The following is a 14,209-nucleotide window of genomic DNA, read 5'->3' as shown; positions in this document are numbered from 1 at the left end:
TGGTGCCTGGTCTTGGACATGTTCAGGAGGGGTTTCTGGTTCCAATGTCCGGGGTGTTTTCAGTTGCTTCCCATAAGGACTGATGGTTTCCCTTGGCTCTTTGGCTGATGGCTTTGAGACTGGAGCAGTAGTTCTCTTAAACGTCGTCCTTTAGCAGCTGGGCAGAAGGCAAATGGGCAGAAGGCAATATAGACAGGAGGTCTATAAGTACCACCATGCATATAGGTAATACAAAGCTTAGACTGGCTTGTCTCAGGTACCCAGATTGCATAGGTTTCGACAGCTTCCTTATGCATGGCAGCCTGCAGGTGATTAGAATCCTCTAATAGATCATCCATAATTTAATAAAAGTTAGCTCACTGTATTAATGTAAGGCAACACGTTGGAAAAAGTCATTAATCATAGCAAGTCTTGATGGCTGCTGAGTCCGCACCTGTGAAGCTGGAGCCTTGGGAAATAGTATTTTGAGCAATCTGCATGGCTTTGACAGAATGCCTGTAAGTTTTTCCCATTACATCATTACTGGGGCCAACACAAAGGCTATCTGGGTTGCTCAAGGAAGTGTATTGTGGAAAACAATCCTACTTTGATGACTGATCCAGGCATTTATTTAGGCAAAGCAGAAGCAGTTGCATTGGCTCATTTGATCTGCGCTGTTAATAGGAGACAGCTCAGTGCATGCTTTTGTTATACTTGCTCTTGCTTGCATAAGTTCTTGAGATATTTTTTTTAATGAACAAAACTGTCTATCCCTTCACGTGGCGATCGTGCCAGTGTCACAATCTTAATTATCACTCAAATTTTCCAGATGTTTTTTTTTTCCAAAATCTGCCTCAGAAGAATTTACCCAGGTTTAAGAAAGTCACTCAATATAGTACTGTACAGCATAAAAAGCGTATGTACACAGCAAGAAAAAAAAAAGGATGGGGTGCAATGCGTGTAGGCACGGGGTAAAAATGAAACAGCTACTTGATTTCTAGTTGTGTGAGTTGCTTTTGTACTGGGAAAAATGTCAGTTGCAGTCTGTATCTTTTTGCAGCAAGGATGCAAAAGTTATTGTTTCCCTGAAAGGGAAGGAAATCTGTTACACGAATCAGACTGATCTCTGGGGCTGTAGTTGGAGCACCTTGCAAACCATTTACTTTTTTAACATTCATTTTCTGTTAACATTTCTCATATGTTAGTGCCTGTTATTAAAGGCTTGATAAATGGCTTGAGTGAAAGACTTGCAGAAATGGCCAATTCACCTCTTTGGTATCAGACTTTCAAACTTTCTGTGCTCTTTATCTACATATTCATTAAATAAAGATAAACTGACCTTCTGAAAAAGTAAGTAGGGCTTTCAACAATGTAGTAACTGAAAATAAAAGGTGAAACTTGGTGGGGGAAGCTGACAAACAGGGGTTGTGTTCTTCTCGGGTCTACGTATGTGCTAAAACACAGTGTTACCGCAGAATTTTTCTACATCATAGCAGTTTATATCCTGTTTTAGGTCTCTTCTAAGGCTTAATATTTGTGACCCCCAAAGCTGTGGGAAAGGAATGGGTTTTCAGCTGTACCTTACTGGTGAGAAAGCCCACGGTAACTAGCAGAGCATCACTGAGCAGAATTGCAAGAACATACCAGTGGGGGGAAATCTGCTCCACCCTCTGCTAAGGTAAAGCCACTGGCAATAAATCTTTCCTCCTAAGCCAGTCCTTCAAAGATGCAGCAAGACTTGGCCATAAACATTTTTTGCATAAAAAATAGCAAACTGGATGTCCGACTTTACACTCGCAGCTCTGATGGGAGCTGGTTCTGTTAATTCTCTTCCTGCAACAGGTCAAAGAAGCAGTGGGCACCGAAGCCTTTCGGGTAAAGTTTCCAAAAACCAGGACGGCAGACCCCCAGCACACCTTCCCAGAGCATCTCTCCAGCCACGACAGCCGATGGGCTCTTTTGCACGCCTCTTCTCCTAAAACACCGCAAACTGTAGCGGAGAGGACTGTAAAACTGGTGTCCAGACAGCTGGAACTCACGTCTTGTGTGATAATGGAGCGTGCAGACTTGCACTGCTGTGGATTTGATCCAAACTGACTGTCTAGCTTGTGAGGAGGCTGAAGAAGCCCATGGGGGGAGTCTCCTCGACGGCATCCTTCAGCAGAACAGTCTTTCCCATCCGCTGCCCTTAGCTGCTAGACCATATGTCTGCTTTGTGGTCTCTGGATTTGGCTAAGAATGGCACATCACCGTTTCTTCCTGGTTCTTGGAATTAATTTTCTACAAATGTTATAGGGTGTATCATTATTTTTTTTTTTTTCAAAAGGGGTTTTTAACTAGTTTTACAATGACCTCAAAAGCTTGCTTTGGTATGAAGATAGAGGAAGGCAGAGCGGCATGCGTGCCTGTGTATCGCTTGCACTCACCGGACCCTGCAGCTACTGATTCCTTCTTTTTCAGGCAGCTCAGCACAGGCAGCTGAGAGCGTGACAATAGCGTTTGGATATCATCCCGCTTCCACCCCCCTTTAAACCTGAGTGTTGTCTTCCAGGTGTTACAGACGTTTTTGAAGTCAAAACACTTGCCAACTCCAATTAAACTTGTGGTTTGCAGACAAATTGGGAGCCGGCCGGAGAGGAAGCTGGCGGGTGAACAGCTTTGTACATGTACCGGGCTCCAGGACAGCGAGGTTTCCATAGGTTTTGTGCAAACAGGGAGTAGGGCAGGGAAGAGATGGTCCGTGCTTTGCCTCTAGTAAAGAAGGCATAAATGCAGCGCTGCGTTGTGTCTGCAGTGAAGGACTCCACGAGAGCAGGGACGTGCTTTGGTGAGGTAGGGTGAACTCCTGTTAGAGGTTGTAAAATTGGAGAATTCGGATTTCATTTGTTCAGCTCGCGGTCCAAAAGCACAAGCTGAATGACACCTCCCTGGGTGTTCTGCCACCGTCCCTGTGGTGGGCTGGAATTAGGATTTGCATGAGCGCAGTCTGCTCATCTTCTGGGGTACCTCTATGTTCTCCTTCCTTCCTTCCTTCTCTGTTTTGGCTGCTTCAGTCACCGATCCTTCCTTCTCCCTGGTTGAGTTCTGTACTCCTACCTTATTCTTTGCAGGACCTGGTCAGAAGAAGGCTCATTTACTCTCACCTCTTTGCAAATGATTTCTGGGCATTTGAGGTCTCTATTCATGCAAAGCCCTTCCTCAAGCTAAGAGGCAGCTTGAGGCTGTTTGTAATGCATTTCTTTTAAACAGAGCGGGAAACAGCTTTCTCAAACTAGGAATATTTTAGAGACCTTTGAACAATGTAGTTCTTGGATTGTGCAGTGACCAAGTTCAGACATTTGGGTTTTGTTTGGGGGTAAGGGGAGAGGTTATTTTGATCCTTTTTCTACTTGCAACTTTGGGAATGGATGCATTTTGAACAGCAACATAAAAAAGGACCTTCAATTTTGGCGCTCGCCTGAAATGGGACACTTCTCCTGGATTTAAAAAACGGGTCAAAATGGCCTCAAATCTAAACATTTCCTGAAAAAAAAAAAAAGTGTGTTTTGACTTTTTTTTTTTCTGTGGGAAAATATTGTATAGTGAGGAAACTGCTCATCAGTTCCAGTATTTGATACTATTGGAGAGGTCTTTTACGGCTTAAAAAAAAACACTGGGTGGGTTTTTTCTTTTTTTTGCATCCACTCTACCAGCCAAAGTGGAATCTGAGAGCAAAATTGGACACAAAACCAGGAGGCAACAGATCTTACTAGGTTGGAGGTGACTTTTGCAGTGCATCTCGCTGTCCTGTTTTAGTGATCTTTCCAACCCGGCTGTCTGCTTTGCAAAGGCATCCACAGATAACGTGTCCCTGGTGTTACAATGATGTTTCTCCCCAGCATCCTGCTGGTTCAGCTCCTGGGGATTTCCAGCCCTCTTGCTGAAGTTACTTGCTGTTCTCTGCCTGAAGGCACTACAGCCATCTCCCAAAATGTCTGCATGCCCTTGCCATGGCCTTGTGCCATACCCTTCTGGATTCTGCTTGCTGCACCCTGTCTACCAGGCATCATTTTCATTTATTGCCCCTACTACACCCATAAAAGCTCCACACTGGTGTTTCTGAAAACCCAAGGATAAGCTGTGCTACGGCAGATGAAGAGCACTTGATCGCTGATGTGAACGTGAGCATAAAGAGGATTGTGGAATAGAGCCAAATGACTTTCTACTGCAAGGGTAGGATTTTAGAAAGGTATCTTGTACATCCCTTGTAGGAAGCATCTTTGGTCCCAGGCACCATTGAGGTGTTTTGGAGGGCAAAGCTGGGGAACTGGAGACCCCCCAGGGAGATCTGTGGCTCTTTGGTGGCTGGAAACGAGCCCTCGTCTGCCATCCTTCCCACCAGTGAGACCTGTGATGTGCCATCCCCAGTGTTGGTGGCCACATGCTGTCCTGGGTGGGCCAGGCAGCATCTGAGTTTCCAAAATCAGCTGCTTTGAGTAGTCCCTAACCTCTTGTCCTGTAAGCAAGAGCCGTGTCTGAGCCATTTACCCACCACCCCAAGAAGGAGGTGCGGGTCTCCATGGGGTGAGACTTTTGCCTCCTGGAAGCATCTCTTTTCTCCTCCAGCCTTCTTCCTGACCACGTTTCTGTTTTTCCTCTTGACTGTTTCTCCATCCTCCACCTCCCCCTCACCTCCATCTGGTTTCTATCTGGACTAAACAGATGTTTTTCCACTTCTTAAATGTCCTGTGCGCTCACCTCGCCGATGTCTAACAGTGATTGCTCATTCTTCTTTCCCCAGGTGTAAAACTTGAAAAACTGGAGAGGCTGGGGGAGGACCAGCTTCTCATAGCACCTTTATGTGCATTTACTGCTGGACGGAGGGATCAGGGAAACCTCTCTAATTATTCACCTTGCAGCCTAGAACCTTGTTACTCCCTCCAGGTGCCCTTTCCATTGGCAGTGTATACAGAGGATCAGCCCTGTGATTTATGCCAGGGCAGTGTGTATAATATTCTCACTTTCATGTTATAAATGTTTAACAAATCCATAAGGTATCAAAAGAACTTGCAGAGGAGATTTGCTAAGAAGGGCTTGTGGATAAACCTTTCGGACTTGGCTGGAAAGCAGACATATACAGTTTATTGCTTCCCCCTGCTGCGGAGTGACAATAGGTTAATTGTAGATTTTTCCTTAAAATAAAAGTGCCTCGCTTGGCAATTCAATCAAGTGGTATCTGTCATGCGGAGGTCCTGTGAAGGATTTATTCCCATTTTAAGTAATGTTTCGGAGGTGCTTGCTCCATATGGAATACATTAGATAGACAGCGGCAAGGTTTGCTGGCATGTTCGCGGGGCTGGGGAAGGTACGTGTCCTGTGGGCACTGGGGCTCGGCAGCGGGGATCTTCTTCTGCAGTTCAGCGGGAATCTGGTTTCCCATTGCCCTCTTTCTCTCCTTTTCCCCTTCCACGGCTCTGAAGGTCTCTGAGGGAGGGTTTTCCCAGCCTTCCCCTTGGAGGGACTGGGAGCGTCACGGCAGAGGGGTCCCTGCCCATGGCCAAGTACCTGGTGGGAGAAGGACCCCATCTCCTTGTCCACCAGAGCAGGAAGCCGTGGGCTCTCCCAGTGAGCGTAGGGCAGAGATCCTGGTGCAGATCCCGGCTCAGGTCCTTGGGGCAGTGTCAGTCCAGCAGTCCCCAGGGCTTGCTGGGGTTGCAGAGATGCTTTGAGCTGCTTTGGGTCTCAGAACTGGTGGCAACAACTGCCGGTGGCTCTTTCTGGTCTGGGCAGGGGGGACTGAGGATGGAGCCGAGGTGAACAATCACTTCCTCCCCAGAAAAAAAACAACTCCCTTCTGTGATGGCAAGTGCCTGCTGTGTTTGGACCCGGGTGCTGCAGCCTTCTGCTGCCGGGAGCTGCCGGCTGATGGGGAGGTGGGTGCTGGCCCCCGGCCTCCGGGGCGGCCCTTGCTGCTTTGCTTTAGGTTTTGGAAACTGTCCTCCTTAGAGACCATATCTGCGAGCGCTGGCATTTTCCACGCTGCCTGCCAAGGGGGGCTGTGCAGTGCGGATTAGCGAGCGCACGCGTGTGTTTTCTCGCACGGGGCTGCAGTGCTCGCTGGAGCACAGCCTGCTCTCCTGGGGGATTTGGCTTCTGTCACGCACCAGCCCTCGGGACTGGGGCACCCACGTTAGTGCTCTGCGGGTGCCCCCCTGCAAAAGACACTTTGCTTTGCTGCAAACGAGCCGGGAGGAGTGCTCGCGGTGCGCTCGGGCGCTGGTGAGGAGGGGGAATGGCTTCTGCTGTGAATTTGCTCTCATTGATGCCCGCTGTAACATCTGTGGTCAGATGAAGGCACCTGCACCGTTAGAGGGGCCTGGAGAAAATGATGAACTGCATGGAGTAAAAACCCAACCAAACGAAAAGCAATCACCTGAACGACTTGAGGCCATTTTAATCTAGATCTATCTGTTACTACAGCCGTAGCTCTGCAGCACCCACACCTCGGCACTGCCTCACCATGCTGTCTCTGGCCACGAAGCCTGCAGGTCTCCTGCTCCCCAGGACTGTGGGCATCGGCACACACTCCCCTCAATTGTTGCCCCTCCCAGAAGGAGCAAAAATGTCCCCGTGTGCAACAGAGGAAACTCCATAATATGGGGGCAGAAGGAAGAGAGCCAAAAGTAGGGTTTCGGTTGCTTTTATGAAAGTACACTGTAATGACAGGGAAAAACCGTCCCCTTTGTTGGCCAGGGACAGCTGGGTCTCTGTTAGGGCACCGCACCAGTGTAAGGTCTCTTTGGAGATGGGACCCTTCTCTGGGTGAAGTCAGTGGCCATTGGCAGCAGTGCTGGTGCTGTGTGACATCGTCACTGTCAATGGCAGAAAAGAAGTTTGTTTTTTCACAAAACATATTTCCCTAAACTTTCTGACCTTGAAGTTTTCAGCCAGAGCTTTGGTATTTCATGTTCCCCAACGCAGTGAAAGACGAAACTCGGTGTGGAGCGGACGGGGTGCAGCAGGCGCGTTACTAATGGGATGTGGAAGTGCCATATGGTCCTGAAAAATCACTGTCAGTGAGACAACGTTGAGGAGCACCCCCTCGGAGGGGAAGGGGGGGGAGAGGCAATTAATCATCCTCACCTCCTAATAAGTATGTGAGCTCTCATACCAACCAGCGCTCTTGTTGGAAGAGGAAAACTTCAAAGCACGCAGTGCCCCGTAGCCCAGCCGATGCACAGGGCGTTGCTGAGCAGAGGCTGCACCCCGCTGCGTTACAGTATGTGCATCTGAAAGCAGCGAGAACCAGTGACAAACGTGACAGGGGCAGCTGTAAATGCTCCCTTGGGACAGGGATACTGTGTTTTACAGTGCTTCACCTGGGGCGTGCGTCTCGCGGCATCACCAGCTCATCCCCGACACCGGTCGCTGTGTCTGTGGGGCCACTGAGGGAAGGGCGCTCCTGGGGGGCGTTCCAGCTGGAGAGCTTTTATTTCTCTTCAAATGGTCTGCAAAGCAAGGAGGACTTAACCCTTGTGAGCACTTAACTGCATTGGCCTCACGGGGCCCAAGTCCCCGTCGGATCAGCTGTGCGAGCGCGATGCTTAATATGTCCCTGAAGCCACCGGCTGCCTTCCCACTGCTGGAAAAGCAGCAGCTCCTTGTTCTTTTATCTTTAAGCTCTGGCTGGCTGAAGTTGAAAGTGGTATTGGGGGAAAAACTGTTTATTCAGGCTTTTCTTACTTTAACAGACTTCCCTTTGTCCTAAGCACCTCTATTTCACACATTTCCCACATTTCCCTTTGCGGCGGAGTCTGCAGTACCGTCCTCTGGCCACAGACAGGCTCATACAACCCTTTCCGCTGCTTTAATTGTAAACTTGGTGTGACGCTGGAAAAGTCCTGAGCAAATCGTGCTTCAGCGCGTCCCTCCTTCCATTGACCATGGATAAAATAATACTTCCAAATCTCATAGCACTTCATAAATACCTCTGCCTGTGTAGAGAGCAGTAGGCGTTTTCCAGAGCCCTGTTTTCTGGGCCCCGGAGATTTTGAATATTTATTGGGAAGCTGCAGCTGGATCTGTCGCTACCCGCAGTGCCAGTGGTTGCTGTTTGCTGGGGTTCAGGGGTGAGGGCAGTGGCTTGCTTGGGGCAAGCCTGTGACTTCCAGAGGAGTTTATACATCCAAGTCCGTTATCTCTGGAGCAGAAAGATTTGTCTCTCGCTGGTACTGCTGGTGAGGAGGCAGCCAGCAGGGTGCACAGCGATGCTGGTGCTGTAGGTGGATGGGCAGCTCCTATGCAAATGTAACTGGGTGACGAATGGTAGTGCTGGGGCAGGTATGACAGCGGAATAAGCCCTTCATATGCCTCTGGGAGCCTTTTCTCTGCTTTCTGCTGAGACGGCGTCTCTGACAAGGGCCACGGGAGCAGCTTCCAGTTTGTCCTTCTCCCATCCCTGTCGATGTGCCCATCCCAGTGTGGGCAGCCCAGTACTGACACTGCTGCCAACACCGCTGCCGCAGCACTTCACGTGAGGTATCCAGAATAAAGAAAGTCAAACCAAACTGTCCTTGGCTCATGCTTAGCTCTGCTTAAGCGAACAGGCTTTGCAAATTCTGTGCTTGGAACAAGCTTACACTTGTATTTCCACATGCAGCATTGTCCCGAACTGTAACATAAAGCAGATCCCGCAGAGGCTTGTGTGTGGGAAGACCTCTGCCCAGGCAGAGATCAGCCACCAGCATCCTCCTCATGGTAGTGTTATCTGGGTACAAAGTCCCTTTGCAGAATAGCGTGGTGGAGACCTGGCGGTGAACCTGTGTGACTTGTTGCTTAACCATAAAAACTGATGCCCAGTCTGGGCTATGGGTTTTGCTGGGATTTTTTCAGGTGTCTGAGCCTGAAAGTGTGTGTGTGTGCATGTTCTTTTCCTTCTTATCCGTTGTCAGCCCAAAAAGGCAATTTCCTTTTCTGACAAACTTTGCCACTCTCCTGTGCCCAGGAAGGCAGCACTGCTCTTCCAGCAGCATCGCAAAATCGATGGCTTTGATTTCCTATATCCACCCTGGTGTATCTGTGGGGAGAAAAACATCTGCCTGATGAGCAAAATCATGTCATCAGTCACAGGGAGGGCCCAAGAGCAGCCAAGCTGGAAATGACTGATGCTCTACATGGTATTGGAGACCTCCCGCTCGCTGCGGATAGGGACTCGCGGGACTTGGCTGAGCGCGCAGGGTTTCAGTTGGGAACGAGCAGCAGCAGTTATATATCCGGTAATCTCTGGCAATGCACCGTATCCTAAAAATGTTGTTTCATTAAAGCTGCTTTCTGAAGCAGCTCTTGTGTCCCAGCGAGGGGAGGTAGGCCACCGAACCAGCTGTGGGGTTTTTTTTGCTAGTTTGCTATACTGGAGTTTTAAACTCTGCTGCTCAGTTTGCCAACTGCTGTTCTTTCTGATGCTACCCAGTTGTTTTGCATGGCCTTGAAGTGGTTTCCCAGCTATTTGAACTCCCTAAATGACAATGCTTCATTATTGTCTGATGGAGAAGTGGAATCTTCTGTTTATATGTAAAGGTTCCCCTCCTTCCCCCCACCTCCCTCAACATATGCAAAGGCACTGCAGAAACTGGAACCAGATAAAAAGAAGAAAACAGGCTTTTAAAGCAAGTTCTGAAGTGTAAAGATGTGAAGGCCACTTAGAAATCATTGCCTTGCGCTTTCTCCCACACTGTGATTCATTTGGTCCAATCCATCATTGATTCAACATGCTCATCCGCCAGAGCCTTCAAAGACAACTGTGCATCTGCTTTAGCCATTCATCAACGAGGAGCACAAAAGAGAGGGGCAAAGGAAAATGTATTGCCAGCTCCCTTTGGTGCTGTTTAATGGGTGTGAAAAAAAGGACAGTGGAGAAGCTTGGTTAATGAAAGCCAGGACGGCCGAGGAAGTGCCCCTGGGACATATATTTTTCAGCCCAGGTACGGACTTCGCTAAATTTGATTCTGCAGAGGAACTTCAAACGCAGAGCAGGAGAGCCAAAATGAGGTCAACATGCAAAAGCGTAATCCAGTGCAGGTGGATGCTCTCGCCCTCTGGCTTTGCGCGGACACCGAGGGGAGAGAGGCTGTGGACCACGCAGCCCCATTGTGTCTCTCATTTCCCTGACAAGCGACAAAGTATTTTCAGGGAGATGATGCTCTGCTGCTCCAGAGAGCTCCTGTGGCACGATCCCTAAAGAGATGGCCTCATGTGCATTTTCTTCAATTAAAAAAAAATCATGCAGCAAAATGCAAAGATTAGCCCTGCCTTTCAGGGCTGCTCATTCAGCTGCAGTCCAGCCTGCAAATCCCTTATCTCGTACCTCTGCCAAACGGCGAGTCCCTGCAGCATGGTCCTCTGCTGCCCAGGAGTCACCGGACCAAGCCCAGCTGCGTTGACTCAGATGTCAAGCTGCGTGCACGTAGCCCCAGTGCATGGACCTGCTGCGAGTGCACGGAGTACCTGAGCTCGCTGGCTCCGTGCTAGCACAGGCATCTGCTCTGGGCTCCACTCTGCAGGGGACATGTATGGCTGAGCAACCCCCCAAGCAGCAGCACCACCTCTGACCAACCCAATGTGGCAGCAAACCCAAGTTCGTGATGAGCTCCAGGGAAAGTCTCTTGTCTTAACACAACCTGGATGGTATTTTGTTGAGGTTGCTGGGCTTGTTCCTCATGTCATCTGTGACCCTGCTGAGCTATCTAGTGATGAAGTGAGGGTTGTTTTACCTCATGTGTTTCTATTTATTTTCTTGCCTTCTCACATTGTCTTTCTCCGGGCCCTTCTTCGCCCCCCATGGTCCTTCTTCCTTCCGTCTGTCCCTCCTTCTCATGCATGCTTCCCCATGTGGAATGGAAGAGAAGGAAAGAGATGAACTTTTTTTTAGGAATAGGTTTGACACTTGTTTTCTCACCGTAAAAAACTGAGAATGATGGAGGGGAAATAGGTTTTTTGCAATTCTTTATGTTTGTAGGAAAGAATAAAAGGAAAAATGAGACGATAATCTGTGGGAGTATCACGCCATCTGACTGCACAGCCCCATGACTCTCCAAACACGTGTTCAAATGATGCCAGTGGACAACACTGAGTGGGACAATAGGAGAAGAGACATGGTCTCCACCTCTCCTCTTCCCAAGCGGAATCACGCCTGTGTAGGTGGGAGGTGGTGAGTGCTCAGGAGGGCCTTGGCGTTTCTGATGCTGAGGCCAGAGTGCCACCAGCTGCACAAGGAGGGTGAATTCTCAGATGACCTGTGTTGTCCTTGTGTAACATCTCATTTCCCAAAGGGACTTAGGTACTTGAGATGTGACTGTGCTCTCCTTGGCAAGGACAGGAGTTAATATTGACAGGATATTTTTATTTCTGGGCATCCTTGAAGCTCACTCCAAATTCCTGGGCCAGCTAACCCTCTGTTAGCAGAGAGATTATTTTTCCTTCTTTAGTGTGAGTTTATCTTGGTGGAGGAAGGTTGTTATGAGTTGCACAGAGGAAGGACACTCTGTACAATACCACAGGGAAGGCTCTTGGGCAACTTATTGGCTGGTATGGAGGATCAAGTGATAGAACATGTCTTGCAGTTAATTATCTCACTTTTGGGGGAGGTTGAGGCCTCCTCCTGTCTTCTCACGTGATATTATTTATCACTGATATTATGTTCTTTTCAATCAAAGATGCTTAGCCTGAAGTTCTGTGAAGACTGCTTCCAAGTAGTTGAGCAACAATTTGTTCTCGGAATAAACCAATTTGCAGCTGGGGCCTGAAATGCTTTGAAGAAGATGAGTTTATACTTGCAGGCATTCTGCTTTGTGCTTATCTTGATTTGGCCTTGCAGATCTTAGTCCAGATTTATAGCTGAGTGCAGTCTTTTCTTCAGCTTCAGGATGGGGAGGGAAAGCACGGCGCTTCCCAACAGCATGTGAATGGGTGAGCTCTTGTCCCAAGTCCTTCCCCTGTGAATTAAATAGAGCTTCTGGACTTGTGTAATGCACTGGCCGGTGCGTGCTCATTTGTGTCCTTCCCATACTGCAGGATATAGATGGAAGCTGGTATGAATTATTAATCTTTGTGCTTCAGTTCTGTAAAATGAGAGAGTTGGAGGTTACAACCTCCCTTGGAAAAGGTTGGAAACTCTGGACAAGAAGCCTGTAGAATTACTGTGAGTTGTTTCATTTTAGCGCATCTATCACAGAAGCCCTGCTATAGCTATATTTATGTGGTTCATCTTTCAGACCAACTGTATAGACTTTCTTTTCTTGGTCTGTGTGCTGCAGGTTGGGATCTGCTTTTCCTGGCTGTCTCTCCTTCAGCCTCCCTTATTAATGCCCTTGCTTTAACTTTTTGCTCTTGAATTCCCTCGATTTCAGTCAGTTCTGGAGCTTTAAAACTAAGGTCTGGGAGAATCCGGCTCATTTGCTTAAAGCCCAAATCAAATACAGCAACCCCTCTCAGCGAGTTCATCATTGTTACGGAAATACTATAAATCACTCTTGTGAGGTTTGAGTTTGCTAATGAAGAAAGCAGGACAATGTATGCTGCTAAATGAGCATACTCATGTTAAAAGGCTCTTGATGGGAATCTGGGGCAGTGAAGTCACATAGCCCTAGTCTGGGTGCGGTCAAAATTCTGAACAGACATCGGTTTTAGATAAAACAGTGTTTTAGCATTAGTGTGCTTTTATAGAAAGTTAGTAGCATAGATGTTGACCTTATGTTTGGCAAAAGTAGACTACCCAAAACATGTATGCAAGGCAGATGGGGAATGTGATTTAATTAAAAAAGAAAATATTATGATATTCTGAGAACAAAGTGGTAAAATCTTCTGGCTGTGCAGGAATTTCTTTTGAGAAATGGAAGGCACTGAAAGGCTGGACCGGGAGGGGACGGGGTCTGAAACATCCTTCCCCAGTAGGGAGGGAGAAGGACGATCGCGGGGTACGGGGCTGGCAGTGGGGTTATCAGTTACTCTCTGCAGCAGCGATGGCTGGAGAGCTTCCAAGCACATTTTTCCATAGGACGGTGCCAGCTCGCTGGAGCCGAGGCGCTTTGCAGAAGAGGGTTTGATTCCGGCGCGATAGGGGTGGTGGCTCCCTGCCCACCGGAGCCGGCTGCTGCTGGCAGCCCCCGACCCCCCCTGCGCTGCCCACCTGTGCCTGCGTCTGCCCCGGGGCTCCCCCCGAGCCCTCCGCGGGCCTTGTCAGAAGCCTTGCGCCGACTAAACCTCCAGGCACCAGGTGATGCAACGGGGAGGTGGGAGCCAAGCTCGGTTAACAGCAAAGTCCTTCACCCATCAGCGTTCCCGCGCATCTGGGTTTCCCTCTGGTCCCTCAGGGATGTTTAACATTGACCCGGAGCCTGGGATCACTGGCTCCTGGCTCCTCTGCTCTTCGCCAGGCAGGCGGTGAGGAGCGAAGCCCTTTGAAGCGCTGCTGCAGGCGGGCAGGTTTTCCGGACCGGGGAAGTCCCATGGGAGGACAGCTGTGGAGCCCTCACCCGGTGGGAACAACGTGACCCTGAATTCCTGTTGGGGAGGGAAAAGGCAAGAGAATCCTCGGCTTGTTCTCCCGATGTCTCGGAACTGCGCTCTGCTCGCTGCTGTACGTCTGCTCCTGCCCACCTTCACCTCATCCAAAGATGAGCCCGCAGCTGCTCCCCGGCCCCACGCGAGCCGGGGGGTTCAGCAAATGGGTCTATGTGGGGCAGCTGCAGGCCACGCTGGGCAAATAAACAGGGGCTTTCCTGAAGGGAGGGATTGCAGCTGCGGGGTCTTGCTCCACCGCGAATCCTCGCTGCCCACGATTGAAGCCTCCCCAGAGACTGGAGCAGATTGCTGAGTGGTCAGGGGTTCTGGAAACCGAGCGATTTAAGGGGCTCTTGTGTGGATTTAGGAGCATGCGGATAAACACCTGCTTCTGAAAATATATGCCCAGGGCACCAGTGGGGAAAGGACGTGGGAGAGTGTCCGGGATGCTGAGTAGGACTGGGGCTGCTGGGACAGAGTGGGGTCCCTGAGACAGAGGGGACTGGAGAGGGGACTGTCTTGGGTGCGGGTACAAGTGTGACCTCCTTGCCCAGGAGAGGGGATCTCTGGTGGATGACGGAGAGATGCCTTAGCTCAAGGAGGATCTCCCTCTCCACGGAGCTGCTCGTGTAAAGACATCAGCCCTGTTCACAGCATCAGCCTCTGGGCAGCAGAGTGGCTTCTGCCACAGGCT

This window comes from Charadrius vociferus, unplaced genomic scaffold (assembly GCF_000708025.1).
Source record: "Charadrius vociferus isolate BGI_N301 unplaced genomic scaffold, ASM70802v2 scaffold324, whole genome shotgun sequence".
In the NCBI taxonomy this organism is placed as follows: domain Eukaryota; kingdom Metazoa; phylum Chordata; class Aves; order Charadriiformes; family Charadriidae; genus Charadrius; species Charadrius vociferus.
The sequence above is the reverse complement of the archived record's forward strand: the minus strand, read 5'-3'. Positions refer to the sequence as shown.